Source organism: Epinephelus lanceolatus, chromosome 1, assembly GCF_041903045.1.
Source record: "Epinephelus lanceolatus isolate andai-2023 chromosome 1, ASM4190304v1, whole genome shotgun sequence".
Classification (NCBI taxonomy): Eukaryota; Metazoa; Chordata; class Actinopteri; order Perciformes; family Serranidae; genus Epinephelus; species Epinephelus lanceolatus.
Genome location: NC_135734.1, coordinates 866957 through 885444, shown reverse-complemented (window position 1 = coordinate 885444; position 18488 = coordinate 866957).

Genomic DNA, 18488 nt, shown 5'->3' with positions numbered 1-18488 from the left:
ACCACTGTATAGTGACCATTAGACTGGTATAGAAACACCTCCCTGCTGAAAAAAACAGCTTAGACCAGCTTAGGCTGGTCAAGCTGGTCTTAGCTGGTTTGATGGTTTGATGGTTTTAGCTAGGTTTTGGTCAGCTGGTCTTAACTGGTCTTGGCTGGTCTAGCTGGTCTTGGCTGGTCGGGCTGGTCTTGGCTGGCCGGGCTGGTCTTAGCTGGTCAGGCTGGTCTTGGCTGGTCAGACTAGCAGGTCGGGCTGGTCTTAGCTGGTCGGGCTGGTCTTAGCTGGTCAGGCTGGTCTTAGCTGGTCAGGATGGTGTAAGCTGGTAAGGCTGATCACCAATTAGGCTACCGCAATTCAAATAATCCGAGCACACCTCAACATTAGAATATTTATTTATTTATTTATTAATAATTATTCAAGTTAAAAAAATAATTAATTAATTAATTAAGAAAAATTAACTGAAAAAAAAAAGATAAGAAAAAAGATTGAAAACAGGTTTTTAATGTTCCCGTTTATTCTAAAACACATTCTGGAAACATTTCACAAAAGCTTGAAGCTACCAGTATCTTTGTCAGCATGTTAAACTACCAGGTCTGTCATCCCCACAAACATTCTGTCAACATTTCACACTGACAGCAAAAGTTAGTAAACATTTCACAAAATGACAGCTTTAAAGTACCAGGTCCATTAGCTTTAAACTACCAGGTCTGTCATCTCCACAAACATTACGTAAATATTTCACAAAATGACAACTTTAAACTACAGTACCAGGTCTGTCATAGCTTTAAACTACCAGGTCTGTCATCTCCACAAACTTTACGTAAACATTTCACAAAATGACAACTTTAAACTACAGTACCAGGTCTGTCATAGCTTTAAACTACCAGGTCTGTCATCTCCACAAACTTTACGTAAACATTTCACAAAATGACAACTTTAAACTACAGTACCAGGTCTGTTATAGCTTTAAACTACCAGGTCTGTCATCCCCAAATCACGAAAAGGTTTCACAAACAAAATAACATTGGGGGGAACATGGGGGGGGGGGGGGCGCAGCCACTTTTTAACGGTATTGCTCAAGTCTAGGTAGGATAATTCTGGCATGTTTACAGTTTTGTTTATTAACATGCACTGTCCCTGTCAAATAAATGAATAAAAAATAAAATTAAAATAAATGATCGACAGATTTAGTGTCTGAGATTTTTGGCAGCTGTAATAATTAATGTAGTGTCTTTAGGTTGGATTTTGTGTTTCTTTGTATTTGTCTAATATTATAATTTCCTCTTACTTGAAAATATGCCACTCTGCTGTACAAATCCATAATCCGCGAATAGTCATTAACTACAAACACCACCTCCCTAAACTTAACCCAGTCAGGGAATACACAGGAATCTTGACGTTAATTTCAATACCTCACCGCCACTTTGAGCTGTAACCGTTTACATCAGTGACACCTTTAACTTAACAGTTTTAGTTTGTGATAAAGACTATAGACCACTATTATACAACAGAATTCAAATAGGCTGGGAGAATAAATCAAAGGCAAAGTTTATTTTACTTTTTTTTTTTTTTATTCGTGATATGCCCTGAGAGCACCAGAGTGTACTTTGTGTGCTCTCTGGTCTTTTGAAAAGTCGTTTGTGCCTCTGAATTTTTGCCCGAGTGCGCTCTGGCACAGAAAAATACCTTCAAAATTTAAGACCTCTTTAAGTCGTGATAAGACTTTTTAATAATTTAAGGGTCTTAATTTCCCCAAAATTGATTTATCAACTTTTAATACTTTGCAAGACCCCGCGGACCTCCTGCCAGTAAACCATTTTCAGGTGAGCAAACATACCAAACATGCAGCCTTGCATCACTGTTCGACTGAATGGCTGCTTGTTTCCTTTGCCAGCCCAGTTGAAATGACAGGCCAGGGAGTTGGTCAAGGCAGGTGACAGCATCCGTCTGATCAGATGATGAGGTGCCCCCAACCAAAGCCAAGCGAGCAATCTAGAGATGAGAGAGAGAAGTGGTTGTCATCATGATGCTGCCCACACAGGAATCCTTTTATTTTTTCATCAAGAATCATTTTATCATCGAATCGTGGCCCTCTCAATCAGAATAGAATAGAATAGAAATGTATTTATTTAAAACAGGGACAATGCACAAATAAACATTAATCTTGTAGGAACAAGAAAAGATGCCAGGTTAAAGCAGCTTTGCTAATTTCCACCCATAGTCCCTAGGCAGGTAAGGAAGGAATTGAATTGTGAGGTACCCAGAGATTCCCACCCTTAGCTCATACTGGGCTGTGATATATGAAGTTGTTTCCTATGTTTATGTTTTTTTTCCTATGATACTGTACAGGCAGTAGATTGTAAGGTGTTAAGTATATTGCAGTTCAGTTTGTCAAATAAATTACCATGCTTTGACAAACTGATTCATTCTTCAGTGATGATTCTGCCTCATTGAAGTTGTCTTCATTCATGATCGGCAGGTCAATGGGAGTCATCTCAAGGGTTGTGCCTGGCGCTGGTCCCCTGTGACCACCTGGAGTAAATCTGGCATCTGCCAGTTCACTTTTGATGAACTGCACATCTCTTGACATTTCCTTTACTACCACTACTACTTCAGCGTGCATTGTGGTCATCTTCTCGATGGAAAGGTCTTTAAAAAAAAAAAAAAAGAAAAGAAAAAAAAAGAAAATTGTTAGTAAGAGAGAAAGTAAAACTTGCACAATTTGAAATAGACTTGCCTTTCAAAAGCTGCCTGGTGTACTGACTTTGACCTTGCATCTGTGTGCTTAACACCTAGTATAAAACAAGCATCCACGCACCTTAATCACTGCACACATTGAAAGGCATTATTTAACTTCAAGTCTGCCATGGCCACCCACATATAATCCCCACCTCAGCCCACTTTAGTTTTGATCACAAAAAACATTTCTATACATATTTTAGTTCCCTCTTAAGATGTCTGGAGGTAGGAAAAACAAAGGTTCCAACAGATACACAAAAACAAGACTAATCTAATTTGTTCAAATAATTTTATTTTACATGCTCTAAATTAATAAATTGTGGTTATTAGTGAGGAGTGCTATCACATACCATTTTGTGGATGCGACTGTGGGGGGTGTATTGCCTCGAGCTGGATCCTGCTATATCTGTTGGGATATATATATATATATATATATATATATATACATCCAAATTGTTTACTTGGCTGTAACTTCTGCTCCTCTTGGAAGTGGCTTGTATTGGAGGCTGAAAGAAAAACAGAATGGGTTAATTTTTTATGTTGCAATACCACAAAAAATAATTATTGCAATAAAGAGATTTATCTGACAAAATCAATGTAATGTAATCATTGTAAATCAGTGTCCAGTGCCAGTGAATTGCTTTTTACTGTTTTAATTTGCTATACACATATCATTATGGCCTCGTGATTTTTCATCAGCATTTTCATAGCATGTAGTCACAGTATTAATGAACAAACAAAACAAATATAAACTGAAAATAGAATAAACGTAAAATAAAGCAAAAACATCTGCTGTTTTTTCACTTTCCTCCATAAATTAAATCACACTACTGACATCAAAATACTGAGTGACAGTTAGAAAGACTTAAGACATTCAAAACACAGACAGACAATCTTATGCGAAAATTGATTTTTCAATCATGTAATAGTTTTTTTTATATTATGTTGAAAATAACCGTTAACCGCTATTTCATGTATGAAAATGCAGTATACAGTTGTTTTAAATTATGTGTGGTTTTTATTATAATTTTATTTTATTCTATTTATTCCATTTATTTATTTCACTTGTTACAAATTTCAGAGGACCCCATTTGAATTCCAGGCGACCCCACGTGGGGTCCCGACCCCAAGTTTGAAACACACTGTCCTACAGTAACCTTAGCACAGGACGTCCTCACCGGTCCTCACTGCTATCTTAGAAAGCATAAAGGTTCATTCTCACTGCCGCGATACGGAAATGTGGGACGGATTTGCGGAATATTTGCGCAGCGCTTTTCCGCGCTCAAACCATACACACAGGCGCGGTACGGACACGGTGTGGAATTTCGCGTTGTTGTGTTCCAAGTCCGCGCAGTGTGAACAGGTGTGGGTGAACATGGATTTGAGTAGTAGTAGCAGCAGCAGCAGCGAGCTAGCAAGCTAATGTTTAACAAGTGTCAACATCAACTTTCCTCCGCGCTCCTCTCTGCTGGTCTCACCGACACTTCAGCACCCGTTCTGGGATACACAGTGTCTGCCCGCCCCGCCTGACCTCCGTGCTCCTCTCCGCTCCTCTCCCAGACACTTGAGCACACGTCCAGGGCCCCGGAGGTCGGGCCGGGGGGCCGCAGGACCACGGGTGGCAGCTCCGGGCACTTCCACTTTAACCCAAAACGAGTGCTCACGATAACCAGATGAGCAGATAACGTCAGCTAGGGAAAATAAAATGAAAACACCACAGTTGTAGCCTGTTAGCATAACATGAGCTAAACCGCTAAACTAGCTAACAGCTAACGAAAGATACCATTAGTTGGTGGGGACATGTGCTAAGCTATATACACCCAGTCGTGCCTCGCCACTCACCAGGAACCTCTTTTAACGGTCACAGAAGAAACAACAATGCTATTTTCTGCCAGTTTATTCCAGTTAGCTTACCTGAAACCAACTGCGATGAGATGCTGTGTGCGAGCTCAGTTCCGAACAAACATTGCGGAGATGAAATCCCGCCTCTGCGGCGACTTCCGTATGTGGGCAGACATTCTACGGCACTGGGCCGACCCAAAGCCGACGTAACAGAGACGTTTGATGAGCTGGGACAAAAGAGTATTAAATTTAAAGATATCCGCCCATGCGGCCGACGCTTGTCAGACGTTATAAATTCAGGGCCGATGTGTCGTCCTCAGGCCGACGTCGGCCAGATGTATGTGTACTATCTGGGAAGTTATCGTTAGCCAAAATGCACTGTTAGCTAAAACTGATGTGGCTAAAGTGATGCTGTATGCTCGAAATGTGCCAGGTAACGTTAAAACAAAACGTTAAAAAATTTAATAAACTCCGTTAAGCACAAAAGCGGCAGTTATCATTCGTAGAATCAATAAAATCAGTAATATTCCCAACTTACTTGAGCAGTAGCCGAGCATGGGCAAAGGGGAGGAGGAGGAAAATGGCTGCTTCTTCTTCTTGGCAAACGGAACGGCAAACCCAGCTCCTTCTTGGCGGCTGTTTAACGTTACCTGGGATGTACCATTTCACTAGGTTTAAAGTTTGGAGTGTTGGGCTGTTCCACTCCTTGCTGTCACTGTTCAAAAGCACCTTTTAGATGTCTTTGTCATTATAAATTACACACAAACCTTCAGAAGACTTTAACATAGTAAAAAGGTACGTCCACAGCAAAAGGTGCTTAAATTAAAATGTATGAGACCCCCCCACCCTCTCATTATATGGTCTCACCTAGTTCAGTCTATGATTGAAACAGCATTAGTAAAACAATATTGATTCAGTGTTGGCATTTCAATCTACAATCTCAACCATCATACAATGTGGATTCAATGATATATTTTCAACATAAAAATTTTGGAAGGTTGATCAACCATTGATTTTTAAACCTTAACTAAAAATCAACCTTTTTGACCATAACTCAATGTTGATTTAACATCTTTTGCTATCTGGGAATGTTGATCTGGAAACAGTGATAATTAAGGATGCATCACTGCTACTGTTGTCATTTTGATCCTTAAAGGCAAATACCAACATTTTGGGAAATTAGCTTGTTCAAAACCTTTAAATTCGCTAGCTAGCTCATTTAACATTGAACCAGCTAGTTGACTTGCTTTCTTCCTTAAAAGTGCCAAAATGCACTGATGGTACTATGTCAGTGTAGCTTACTCTGCAAAAGTTATTAGACAAGCTAATTTCCCCAAATGTTGGTTTTCTCCTGGCTCTTTTAGTGTTATTATTGTGTTAAATAGAAAATAAATAAATAAATAAATAAAATAAAAAATAAAATAAAATAAATAAATAAAATGCCCGGCCTGTATTTCCAAATTTACACATATGTCAGTCTGGCTCACATGTGAAAGTATCTGCTGTCAGAATGGCTGTTGCGCAAAAGGCCTATAGGCTTAAATTGTTTTGGTTATCTATCTATAAAGCAAGAAGCGCCTGTGTGTCTGTCTGTGGCTCGCATCTCTCTGACTGTTTGTCAGATCGGCCTAAGCTTTCAGATATGGCTTGCGCATAGCACAATGGTGTGCATCCTTTATTTTGAAGTTTTTTGGTTGAAGTTTTTTGGATTATACAGTACAGGCCAAAAGTTTGGACACACCTTCTCATTCAATGCGTTTTCTTTATTTTCATGACTATTTACATTGTAGATTCTCACTGAAGGCATCAAAACTATGAATGAACACGTGGAGTTATGTACTTAACAAAAAAAGGTGAAATAACTGAAAACATGTTTTATATTCTAGTTTCTTCAAAATAGCCACCCTTTGCTCTGATTACTGCTTTGCACACTCTTGGCATTCTCTCAATGAGCTTCAAGAGGTAGTCACCTGAAATGGTTTCCACTTCACAGGTGTGCCTTATCAGGGTTAATTAGTGGAATTTCTTGCTTTATCAATGGGGTTGGGACCATCAGTTGTGTTGTGCAGAAGTCAGGTTAATACACAGCCAACAGCCCTATTGGACAACTGTTAAAATTCATATTATGGCAAGAACCAATCAGCTAACTAAAGAAAAACGAGTGGCCATCATTACTTTAAGAAATGAAGGTCAGTCAGTCTGGAAAATTACAAAAACTTTAAATGTGTCCCCAAGTGGAGTCGCAAAAACCATCAAGCGCTACAACGAAACTGGCACACATGAGGACCGACCCAGGAAAGGAAGACCAAGAGTCACCTCTGCTTCTGAGGATAAGTTCATCCGAGTCACCAGCCTCAGAAATCGCAAGTTAACAGCAGCTCAGATCAGAGACCAGATGAATGCCACACAGAGTTCTAGCAGCAGACCCATCTCTAGAACAACTGTTAAAAGGAGACTGCGCGAATCAGGCCTTCATGGTCAAATAGCTGCTAGGAAACCACTGCTAAGGAGAGGCAACAAGCAGAAGAGATTTGTTTGGGCCAAGAAACACAAGGAATGGACATTAGACCAGTGGAAATCTGTGCTTTGGTCTGATGAGTCCAAATTTGAGATCTTTGGTTCCAACCGCCGTGTCTTTGTGAGACGCAGAAAAGGTGAACGGATGGATTCCACATGCCTGGTTCCCACTGTGAAGCATGGAGGAGGAGGTGTGATGGTGTGGGGGTGTTTTGCTGGTGACACTGTTGGGGATTTATTCAAAATTGAAGGCACACTGAACCAGCATGGCTACCACAGCATCCTGCAGCGACATGCCATCCCATCTGGTTTGCGTTTAGTTGGACGATCATTTATTTTTCAACAGGACAATGACCCCAAACACACCTCCAGGCTGTGTAAGGGCTATTTGACCAAGAAGGAGAGTGATGGAGTGCTGCGGCAGATGACCTGGCCTCCACAGTCACTGGACCTGAACCCAATCGAGATGGTTTGGGGTGAGCTGGACCGCAGAGTGAAGGCAAAGGGGCCAACAAGTGCTAAACACCTCTGGGAACTCCTTCAAGACTGTTGGAAAACCATTTCAGGTAACTACCTCTTGAAGCTCATCAAGAGAATGCCAAGAGTGTGCAAAGCAGTAATCAGAGCAAAGGGTGGCTATTTTGAAGAAACTAGAATATAAAACATGTTTTCAGTTATTTCACCTTTTTTTGTTAAGTACATAACTCCACATGTGTTCATTCATAGTTTTGATGCCTTCAGTGAGAATCTACAATGTAAATAGTCATGAAAATAAAGAAAACGCATTGAATGAGAAGGTGTGTCCAAACTTTTGGCCTGTACTGTATATGAACACAAAGACTTTTGGGTTAATGTATCAAGTTATTTCCTCCAAGTTGGTGCTCACCAAGAATGTCTGCAATTTTTGCTGTGTCCAGTTGTAATTTGACTTTTCCTTTGAAGGCATTGGAGTGTCTGCCAGTCACACTCAAGCCCATCCTCCCAGGTGATTTTAGTTGACCTCTAGGTAGATGCAACACAGCTCCAGCTGCCATATTTTAACACTTTGGCCACAGAAAAAATACACTAATGGGCGGGGATCAGCTCAGGAGTATTGCTTCTAGTGTTGGAACATGGAATCGATTTATTGTCACATTTTACAGATTGTCCCTACAATGTGCGGTCAACTATAAATACAAATATTGACAATCTGGTAGTTGACAATATGATAATCTACCAAACTATTGTTTTCATTTGACAATCGCAGCAGTCTGGTCGGTGCAGTAACACTTAAGCTACTTACTCAATCCAATTGGAAAGACTGTGGCACATGTAATAAAGGAACATTGACAGTATTCAGGCATTGCTATTGGAAATAGTGTTAGCTAGGGGGATTGTTGGCAAGCTCAGGGGAGGTTGCTTTTGCTGGTTGAGCCTGGGGGAAAAGATGTTCAGGACTCTTCGGTCGTGAGGCACTACCACCAGCCCTAATTCATGTGAGATTCATCAGGTGGGTGGTAGATAGTGTCTTTTAGGATTTAGATGAATTTACAGCAGCACCCTACCTTCTTAGCGTAACATGGCTGGTTGACGAGTCTGGTCCAGCTTTGCCAGCCTGTTCAACCATCTTATTCCATCAACCATTTTATACCATCTTAAACCATCAACCAGCCTTTTCAACCAGCTCAGACCATCAACCAGTTAACACCATCTAAAACCATTAACCACCCTATTCAACCAGCTTCTAGACCATCAACCAGCTAAGACCATCTAAAACCATCAACCACCCTATTCAACCAGCTTAGACCATCAAACAGCTAAAACCATCAACCAGCCTATTCAACCAGCTAAGACCAGCTAAAACCATCAACCAGCCTATTGAACCAGCTAAGACCAGCTAAAACCATCAACCAGCTAAAACCATCAACCACCCTATTCTACCAGCTAAGACCATCTGAAACCATCATCCAACCTGTTCAACCAGCTAAGACCATCTAAAACCATCAACCAGCTAAACCCACTAAGACCATCTAAAACCATCAACCAGTCAGTATTACCAGCTAAAACCATCTAAACCCACCAGCTAAGACCATCTAAAACCATCAACCAGCCTGTTAAACCAGCTAAAACTATCTAAAACCATCAACCACCCTAAGCTGGTCTAAGCTGGTTTTTTCAGCAGGGCTGTAGGAACCATTAGACTCCTGTAGGAATCATTAGTAGGGACCAGTTAAAGTCCTGTGTATTTGTGTTTGTATTTTGGCCGGGTTCGGACCGAGAATTAATGCTTGTCACTTGCATTAATTAGTCACTCCTCTCGCTCATAGTCGGTAGAAAAATGTGAATGTAACCACGCTGTACCAGGCCGGCCCGCTGACCCACCGGCCCACCAGGAAAACTCCCGGTACTCCCGGTGGCCAGTCCGCCCCTGGACACCGCTCCTCATTCTCAAACATAAATCGCAAATACAAAACAGTCTGTTACACTAGCTTTAGCTTCACGTGTCCTGACAGAAGCCGACACAAGGAGACAGTGAAGTAATTCCCCGTGGCTTAGGCTAGCTTACACAGCTTAGCTAGCTTACACATGAACAATACTAGTTACCCAAATTTCAACCAAACAGGAACATCAAGGGGAACAGTATAGAAATTAATAATATATTAATAACTACAACAATTATTATTATTATTATTATAACTTGAATTGAACATCAAGGGGAACAGTATAGAAATTAATAATATAATAATAACAACAACAATTATTATTATAACGGGGCGAAGTAGCCGGTTGATAGTGGAAAACAGCATTCTGGGTTGGTTTTGCTGGTTGCAAATGAGAGTGGAGTAGTGGTGTGTTTTGGCCTGGGAGAGAGCTTCTTTATAGGACCTCACATCCATAGGCCTCAAGGTTGACAGTGAGGCCAGATTTTTTAAAGAACCTCTCCAGTTAGCGCCAGTGGTCTTCAAGGGGTGGAGTTCAGTGGTGAACCAGGGGGCAAGATGGGTATAGAAGACAGTCCTGATTTTGAGGTTGGCAAGAGAGTCAAGCCAGCAGGATAAGGCGGAGTGGCAGTGAGCAGCCAGCCCATCAAAAAGGGTGTTGGAATGAGCAGAGGCCAGGTGGGTTGTTATGAAATTGGTTAGGGCTGGTGTACTCACTGTCTTGATGTTCCTGTATGTGATGGTCCATTTTGTGAGCTGCCAGGGCAGGGAGACAAGAACAGTGAAGAGGATTGCATGGTGGCCAGACAGAGCAAGGTCCAAGCACTGAAGATGGGATGGGATTGTGCCAATGGAGCTCACAAGGTCCAGTGTGTGGCCTTTGGTGTGGGTGCACCCCACCTAACATGCTGTGTGATATTGAAGCAGTCCAGTAGGCTAGTGAAAGGAATTCAGTGGCGAACAAGCAGTTGGTATTGTCCACATGACCCCCAATAATCATTATGTCAACATTTTGGGAATGTTATGATAAAAAAAATAATTTTTAAAAAGTCTTGATAGCAGACTGTTGCCATGTAACAGATCATTGCAAACAGTTCTGTGTCCATATGAACAAATGCAATTATTTTCATTCAGAGCAGTAATAAATTTATTTTTAATTCAATAAAATCATATGAAAAATGTAATAAGCAGGATAATACAGTGAGTTGATTATTATTGCAGAAAACCTCTTCAAGGGGGATTTGTATCAGGATACTGATCATCCTGTCAGGATTTTTATCCTCAAGAATGACCACCTTGCTGTGCATTATCCATTACATGGCAACCTGTCCATTGAAGCTAAAACACAAAACATGACCAGAGGGCTGGCAAAAATATTGTCATGCTGCCCCCATCCTCCCTCGTTCATTACAGCTGATGCATTGAGTAGAAGTTACATGTTGTCTGTAACTGTATACTGAATAGGTAACAATTCTCTTTTATTCCTTTTTCAATCAAACTGCTACATAGCCAGCACTATGATGTGTGTGTGAGATGGAGGGGCAGAGGAATTAATAGAATAGAATAGAATTTATTGATCCTCGAAGGGAGATTAAATTGCTTTGCAGCTCAACACAACAAACTATGTATTCTGATGGCAGTTTATATGAAACATTTCCAGGATCTCAGTTCTGCAACATAGCTGGATCAGTCGATCTCTGCCTCATCCCTTCCATTCCACCGGCGCTATGAAGATGGTTTCTAACTTCCATTGTGTATGCATTGCTTCACCACAGCCTCCAATGAGTCTAATCTGATTCCTATCACAAAGCCAGCTCTTTTCACCAGTCTGTCAAGCTGTCGTTCATCTTTCTGTTTTATGTTGCCTTCCTAGCAGACGGCAGCATAGAACAGTACACTTGCCACTACAGATTGGTAAAAACATCTGCAGCACATTTTTGCAGATGTCTGGATCTGAGCCTCCATAAGAAAAAGAGCTGCTCTGTCCCTTTCTGTAGAATGTATCTATGTTAGGGGACAAGTACAACTTGTTGTCCAGGTGAACTCCCAGATATTTGTAGGTTAGCATTACCTCAATGTCCACCCCACAGATGAACATCTGTGGGGTCCAGGAGCTTGGACTTTTGGAAATCCACTATCATTTCCTTTATCTTTGTGGTGTTCAGTTGGAGGCAATTGTAAATATGATTAGTTTTTGGGTGACCCTGCAGTTTATGTCATTTGGAGTTATTCTGTGTATGCCTGACCTCTCTTGGATGCCCATGATGAATTTCTCCTGACAGAGTCAATAAATACTAATCAATCAATCAATCAATGGGGATCTCAGGAGAACATTATAAAATTCACACACACAAATCATTTGTGCAACGTTTTTAGAACTATCCAGAATTCAACCAAATGGGAACCTCAGGGGAACATTATAAAATTACTCTCAAAAAACGTTACAAGCATCTGGTTATTAGAATGTTTTATGAATGTTACATCAAAAACCAAATATGTGTAGAACTTTCTTAGAACATTGTGGGAAGGTTACCCAAAATGCAACCAAACAAGAACCTTAGGGGAACATTCTAAAAATTACTCCAAAAAACGTTACAGGCATCTGGTTAGTACAATGTTTTAAGAATGTTACATTAAAAACCAAATATTTGTAGAACTTTCTTAGAACGTTGTGGGAAGGTTACCCAAAATACAACCAAATGGGAACCTTAGGGGAACATTCTATAAATTACTCCAAAAAAACGTTACAAGCATCTGGTTATTAGAACGTTTTAAGAATGTTACATTAAAAACCAAATATTTGTAGAACTTTCTTAGAACGTTGTGGGAAGGTTACCCAAAATACAACCAAATGGGAACCTTAGGGGAACATTCTATAAATTACTCCAAAAAAACGTTACAAGCATCTGGTTATTAGAACGTTTTAAGAATGTTACATTAAAAACCAAATATTTGTAGAACTTTCTTAGAACGTTGTGGGAAGGTTACCCAAAATGCAACCAAACGGGAACCTTAGGGGAACATTCTATAAATTACTCCAAAAAAACGTTACAAGCATCTGATTATTAGAACGTTTTAGGAATGTTACATTATTTGTAGAACTTTCTTAGAACGTTGTGGGAAGGTTACCCAAAATGCAACCAAACAGGAACCTTAGGGGAACATTCTACAAATTACTCCAAAAAAACATTACAAGCATCTTGTTATTATAACGTTTTAGGAATGTTACATTATTTGTAGAACTTTCTTAGAACGTTGTGGAAAGGTTACCCAAAATGCGACCAAACGGGAACCTTAGGGGAATATTCTAAAAATTACTCCAAAAAAACGTTACAAGCATCTGGTTAGTAGAATGTTTTAAGAATGTTACATTAAAAACCAAATATTTGTAGAACTTTCTTAGAACATTGTAGGAAGGTTACCCAAAATGCAACCAAACGGGAACCTTAGGGGAACATTCTATAAATTACTCCAAAAAAACGTTACAAGCATCTGGTTAGTAGAACGTTTTAAGAATGTTACATTAAAAACCAAATATTTGTAGAACTTTCTTAGAACGTTGTGGAAAGGTTACCCAAAATGCGACCAAACGGGAACCTTACGGGAATATTCTATAAATTACTCCAAAAAAATGTTACAAGCATCTGATTATTAGAACGTTATAGGAATGTTACATTATTTGTAGAACTTTCTTAGAACGTTGTGGAAAGGTTACCCAAAATGTGACCAAACGGGAACCTTAGGGGAATATTCTAAAAATTACTCCAAAAAAACGTTACAGGCATCTGATTATTAGAACGTTATAGGAATGTTACATTATTTGTAGAACTTTCTTAGAACGTTGTGGGAAGGTTACCCAAAATGCAACCAAACGAGAACCTTAGGGGAACATTCTAAAAATTACTCCAAAAAAACATTACAGGCATCTGGTTATTAGAACGTTTTAGGAATGTTACATTATATGTAGAACTTTCTTAGAATGTTGTGGGAAGGTTACCCAAAATGCAACCAAACGAGAACCTTAGGGGAACATTCTAAAAATTACTCCAAAAAAAAACGTTACAGGCATCTGGTTATTAGAACGTTCTACGAATGTTACATTAAAAACCAAATATGTGTAGAACTTTCTTAGAATGTTGTGGGAAGGTTACCCAAAATGCAACCAAACGAGAACCTTAGGGGAACATTCTAAAAATTACTCCAAAAAAACGTTACAAGCATCTGATTATTAGAACGTTATAGGAATGTTACATCAAAAACCAAATATTTGTAGAACTTTCTTAGAACGTTGTGGGAAGGTTACCCAAAATGCAACCAAACGAGAACCTTAGGGGAACACTCTAAAAATTACTCCAAAAAAACATTACAGGCATCTGGTTATTAGAATGTTATAGGAATGTTACATTATATGTAGAACTTTCTTAGAACGTTGTGGGAAGGTTACCCAAAATGCAACCAAACGAGAACCTTAGGGGAACATTCTAAAAATTACTCCAAAAAAACATTACAAGCATCTGGTTAGTAGAACGTTCTATGAATATTACATCAAAAACCAAATATTTGTAGAACTTTCTTAGAACGTTGTGGGAAGGTTACCCAAAATGCAACCAAACGAGAACCTTAGGGGAACATTCTAAAAATTACTTGAAAAAAAAGGTTACAGGCATCTGGTTATTAGAACGTTATAAGAATGTTACATTATATGTAGAACTTTCTTAGAACGTTGTGGGAAGGTTACCCAAAATGCAACCAAACGAGAACCTTAGGGGAACATTCTAAAAATTACTCCCAAAAAACGTTACAGGCATCTGGTTATTAGAACGTTATAAGAATGTTACATTATATGTAGAACTTTCTTAGAACATTGTGGGAAGGTTACCCAAAAATCAACCAAACGAGAACCTTAGGGGAACATTCTAAAAATTACTCCAAAAAAACGTTACAAGCATCTGGTTAGTAGAACGTTTTAAGAATGTTACATTAAAAACCAAATATTTGTAGAACTTTCTTAGAACGTTGTGGGAAGGTTACCCAAAATGCAACCAAACAGGAACCTTAGGGGAACATTCTAAAAATTACTCCAAAAAAATGTTACAGGCATCTGGTTATTAGAACGTTTTAGGAATGTTACATTAAACACAAACATTTATACAACGTTCTTAAAATGTTCTTTAGGGAACGTTCAGTAGAAAACTTGTAGGGAACATTCTGGGAATGTTACCTGAATGTTATGTGTTAGCTGGGATATGTACCACAGTCCTTTAAGGTAGCTGTAATTAAACCTCTTCTGAAACAGCTCACCCTGGATCCAGAGGTGTTAGCCAACTATAGACCAATATTTGTGTTGTGTCTGTGTTACCATGGTTATTAATGAGGACCAACTGAGAGAGCACAGAGAAGAGGGACATACAAAACAGACAGGGGAAAGCAGTTTTAGTGAGATCACACTTCTCAAAACAACTTCTTGTTATCCCCAAACTGTTGGTCCAGTCATCAAAATAATATGCTGTCCAGAGAGATAAGCCTCTCCCAAATGCATAGATGTTGTTTTGGTGTTTGAGTCAAAAATGTGATCTTGGTCACAGGTTAGACAACTGGTGCTCCCAGCTGTTTTCCAGAAATGTCTCTTCTCAGTTTACATAGGAGTGAATGAGGGAAAATTTGGCTGTACCTGTGCTTGGAAGCTCAGTGAGCTAAATATGTAAATATGAGTGATTTCATAAGGACATGTCTGCTACCAGCACAGATTTTTCTACATTCTGTGTATAAATTGTATATGTGGAGTGAAAATTGTGGCCATGCCAGTTAGTTTTAGAGAATTTTTTTAATATGATTTTAGAGCCCCTCTACACTCTAGTGGTGATGTCAGGCACTCTAGCTCTGTCCCATAGAGACCCATTATAAAACCTGTGGAGGGCATTTTTTCCATGCTCTGAACAATTCTGAATATTTCAGAAGGTATGAATGGGATACGAATGTTGAGTTCAAGTAAGAATGTAGAGAAGATGAGGAACATTTTACTGTTGGAATGGCGTTTCTACGTGAAAGTATGAATGAGGACTTGGGAATTCAAAATGCCTTAAGAAAACTTGAAGTTGTGTCAAGTTTGAAGATGCGGCCATCCACTTGTATGGGGTAAAATTTCCTAAAAAACGTTAAATATTTCTGAAAATATAAATGTAAAAAATACAAGCAGTCTATTCCTAATGGAGCTGAATATTTTTGCATTTGAATTGTTTTAATATGTTGAAGTATGTTGAAGAAGCAAGATGACAAAAAATGTGGCAGAATAATAATAAAGATTGAGAGGACCATAGGTTGTAAAGTCGAGACCTCTGCTTCAACCCCTGCCTGTGGTTATCCCTGCTGAGACATTAGCTTCATTTGTAGATGACAACAATATCTCATTGGCGTCTGGTACATCAGCATCCTGCAGAAAACCACCACTGCTACACCGGGACTTGACCATCTGCAGTGGCCATGTTGGGCTCACAGAAGTGTGATCATTCTTAACCTGTGGCAACACAGCGCTGGTACCACCGGGTCTGGACCCATGCTAGACGTCAGCTGTTAAAGGCTGCTGCCAGAAACAAGGAGGCTGCAGACACACAGTGGATTCTTCCTTCCTATTGTCCAGATCAGAGGGTTTGGCAGTCAGCCCAGGATCTTCCACTCGTGTCAAGCCCATCAAAGAAAGTCCATTGGTTCCCTCCTTCACCCTGGGTCTATAATGGAGCCCTTCAGAGTCAAGTGGCTCCTGGCTGTGCACTGTAGAGGACCGTGCTGACAGTATCTTGTTTATTGGGAGGGCTATGGGCCTGAAGAGAGGTCATGGTTGTCATCCCATGACAATCTGGATCCTTCCCTCATGACAGAATTTAATAACTGGTGCAAGTCTTCCTTCCTTGATATTAACGTATCTAAAACCAAGGAGATGGCAGTATAGACTTTAGAAAGAGTCTGACTGTCATGTCTCCTGTTTTTATCATTGATCAGGCTGTTGAGGCTGTGAAGCAGTGTAAGTATCTTGGCAACATGTGCAATAAAGCTCATCAGTCCATGTATTCTTACCGCAAGCTCCGATGTTTTAATGCTGATGGCACTTTCATGAAGATGTTTGATCCCCGTTTTATTGAATCAGCTCTCATTTTTTTCTTTTATCTGCTGGTATGGGGCACTTAACTTAAAGCACAAAAACAGGTTGCTGAGCATTGTAATGGTTTGCAGCAAAACTGCAGGTACAGCCTTTAACAATATGAACTGATGTGTACATGGAGAAACCATCAAGCGCTACAACGAAACTGGCACACATGAGGACCGACCCAGGAAAGGAAGACCAAGAGTCACCTCTGCTTCTGAGGATAAGTTCATCTGAGTCACCAGCCTCAGAAATCGCAAGTTAACAGCAGCTCAGATCAGAGACCAGATGAATGCCTCACAGAGTTCTAGCAGCAGACCCATCTCTAGAACAACTATTAAGAGGAGACTGCGCAAATCAGGCCTTCATGGTCAAATAGCTGCTAGGAAACCACGGCTAAGGAGCAGTCTTGAAGGAGTTCCCAGAGGTGTTTAGCACTTGTTGGCCCCTTTGCCTTCACTCTGCGGTCCAGCTCACCCCAAACCATCTCGATTGGGTTCAGGTCCGGTGACTGTGGAGGCCAGGTCATCTGCCGCAGCACTCCATCACTCTCCTTCTTGGTCAAATAGCCCTTACACAGCCTGGAGGTGTGTTTGGGGTCATTGTCCTGTTGAAAAATAAATGATCGTCCAGCTAAACGCAAACCGGATGGGATGGAATGTCGCTGCAGGATGCTGTGGTAGCCATGCTGGTTCAGTGTGCCTTCAATTTTGAATAAATCCCCAACAGTGTCACCAGCAAAACACCCCCACACCATCACACCTCCTCCTCCATGCTTCACAGTGGGAACCAGGCATGTGGAATCCATCCGTTCACTTTTTCCGTTTTCTGCGTCTCACAAAGACACGGCGGTTGGAACCAAAGATCTCAAATTTGGACTCATCAGACCAAAGCACAGATTTCCACTGGTCTAATGTCCATTCCTTGTGTTTCTTGGCCCAAACAAATCTCTTCTGCTTGTTGCCTCTCCTTAGCAGTGGTTTCCTAGCAGCTATTTGACCATGAAGGCCTGATTCGCGCAGTCTCCTCTTGACAGTTGTTCTAGAGATGGGTCCGCTGCTAGAACTCTGTGTGGCATTCATCTGGTCTCTGATCTGAGCTGCTGTTAACTTGCCATTTCTGAGGCTGGTGACTCGGATGAACTTATCCTCAGAAGCAGAGGTGACTCTTGGTCTTCCTTTCCTGGGTCGGTCCTCATGTGTGCCAGTTTCGTTGTAGCGCTTGATGGTTTTTGCGAATCCACTTGGGGACACATTTAAAGTTTTTGCAATTTTCCGGACTGACTGACCTTCATTTCTTAAAGTAATGATGGCCACTCGTTTTTCTTTAGTTAGCTGATTGGTTCTTGCCATAATATGAATTTTAACAGTTGTCCAATAGGGCTGTCGGCTGTGTATTAACCTGACTTCTGCACAACACAACTGATGGTCCCAACCCCATTGATAAAGCAAGAAATTCCACTAATTAACCCTGATAAGGCACACCTGTGAAGTGGAAACCATTTCAGGTGACTACCTCTTGAAGCTCATTGAGAGAATGCCAAGAGTGTGCAAAGCAGTAATCAGAGCAAAGGGTGGCTATTTTGAAGAAACTAGAATATAAAACATGTTTTCAGTTATTTCACCTTTTTTTGTTAAGTACATAACTCCACATGTGTTCATTCATAGTTTTGATGCCTTCAGTGAGAATCTACAATGTAAATAGTCATGAAAATAAAGAAAACGCATTGAATGAGAAGGTGTGTCCAAACTTTTGGCCTGTACTGTATGTATACTATCAGATGTTAATTCAACATACTGTACCACAATAGCCAGAATTATAATTATGATAAT